Source organism: Aedes albopictus, chromosome 2, assembly GCF_035046485.1.
Source record: "Aedes albopictus strain Foshan chromosome 2, AalbF5, whole genome shotgun sequence".
Taxonomy (NCBI): domain Eukaryota; kingdom Metazoa; phylum Arthropoda; class Insecta; order Diptera; family Culicidae; genus Aedes; species Aedes albopictus.
Genome location: NC_085137.1, coordinates 471,219,321 through 471,221,537, shown reverse-complemented (window position 1 = coordinate 471,221,537; position 2,217 = coordinate 471,219,321).

Below are 2,217 nucleotides of genomic sequence, written 5' to 3'. Positions count from 1 at the left end.
TAGGCCATGGCATTTATAACGGTTATGTACTGACAAATGGTTTATACGAGCATAATACACATTCAAACGCACGGCACATTTTCTATATCATTTAGAAGGTGATACATTCCGCAAAACATGCCGATCTTGTTTTCAATGATGTTGCTCAAATCGTTCAAAGACATGAATAAAACGTTCTAGTAGTACCTATCATTTTGATCAACAGATAGGACGATAAAAATGACGTCACTTGTTTACGGCCAAAACTGTTGTTTACCAATAATAGCCTACCTTGTCTTTTTGTATGCCGTGTATGTGTTATGGTAATAAAATTGTTCTAACCTTGGATAACATTACGTTAACTCACTGGTTCATCTCATCCCACCCGTTTCAATTTGCCTCCTCGGTGTATCTTATTTTCGGTGTTGATAAGATAGTTCAAATCAGTAGATGTAAAAAAAGGCATGCCCTGCTTTTCAGAATGTCTTGAATTGGAACTTAGTATCTAAAAATTGGTATTCTCACGTAAGATGTTCGTATTCGCGATTTGAATTTGGCATGGATCAACGTATTCGCCTTTATTCACTTTGCCACTGTTTCCTGGGCTGTTTCACTGGTCCAGGACTCATAAGTCTTCATGTAGAAAAATAATTGAGAATATCGACAGGAAAGTAAGATAAACGCGAAAATATGGGTCAACATTTTGTAGAGAATATCTTTGAAAAATCAATAGGCTGTATGAAGCTTGTCAAGAGAACAAGCTTTTCAAGAAATCTTTGCTAGTTAATTTCCATATGAAGGGATTGAATAACAAAAAATAAAAATCAAATAATGATGTCACCATAATTCCATACACAATCAAAACAAAAACTTGTTGAGCATATGTGATTTTTTACTTTGTATGTGTTTTTGGGAAGTTCTTATGTGAGATTTTTAGAAAAATACCTAAAAATTCAAATTTCAACAGAAAAAACGCCATGCTGTCTTCGCAAAGTTTTTCCTCATAAAATTTCCTATCTTTTTATGAAAATTCTTTTAAATTAGCATTAGGTTCAGATACTTTTTATGATGGGAAAAAGGCAAAGTATATCAAAAAATGAGAAATTTTAGTAAATTCAAAAATTCAGTATCAAAAAGTTACCTACAAAACATGTCGTTAATTATTTTTCCCAAGAAGTTTGGATCCATATCAAGCTGTAAAAAATATAAAAATAGTGGGTATTGCCAATTTTTGTACGGTAAAAAATATTTGTATGAAATTTATTACGAAAAATGACCATTTGTCAAAAATCTCGCCGGGGCGACCTCTAAACGTCATTTTTGAAAGTTGCCGTCATACAAAAGTTTGTTTCTAACACCCTTAGCTATCATTTGCAGGGTGAGCCCCCAAGTTTTTTGACCATGTGCTATTTTGGGACAACCTAATCAATACCCTATAGCGTAAAAGAGCATAGAATAGAAGTCCTGCTGAGATGGTTCTATTTCCTACTAAAATTTAAAAAGTTCCTTACTGACTTTGAAATTTACTGACTTTGCAGTTAATACCGAAATGCTGCATTCAATGTCTTCTTAATAAAAAGTGGGTCTTCCAGTGGGGTGACATGGCTGTCAAACTCGGTACATCGCCGCTCCACCCAACATCATTTTTGGTACGGCGCGTTTTGGTACCCACTTTCTGGTCGGTTTACCCTAACTTGCTCCTGATTTTCGGGTGTGTGGCTCGTGTGTTGCTAGTGCTTATTTCAGAAATTACACATTTCAAACGAAAACGTTGTTTTTGATGATAGTTCCTCTTTTCTTATCACTTTGCACGATATTATTTGTAGCAGCGAAGCAGTGTCGATGTTTCCAGCGCATTTTTTCCATGAATTAAGCAATCAAAACAAAAATATTGGACGCCATGTTGAATTGAATGCTGGGTAGATGATTTGGGCCCTTCGTCATCCCCCTGGGGTCTTCCTATAACATTTTCTGTCACACTTGATATATTTTGTAAGAAATAAATCCATCTAATTAAAGTTTGGAGAGTAGAAAAAAATGTTTATCACCTATCATTTATTTTTATGTTTTCATATATGCCTCTGCGATTCCACAAATATATCACAAGATAGAGAAAACTAAGTAAGATTTCTAACAAATAACTAACTTGAATGGCCAATTCTGACCAAAAGTACCCCACTGTGCACAGAAACCTTATTTGCAGTGGAGCCTAACAGCTGAGTTTGTTGGTTCAGTTGC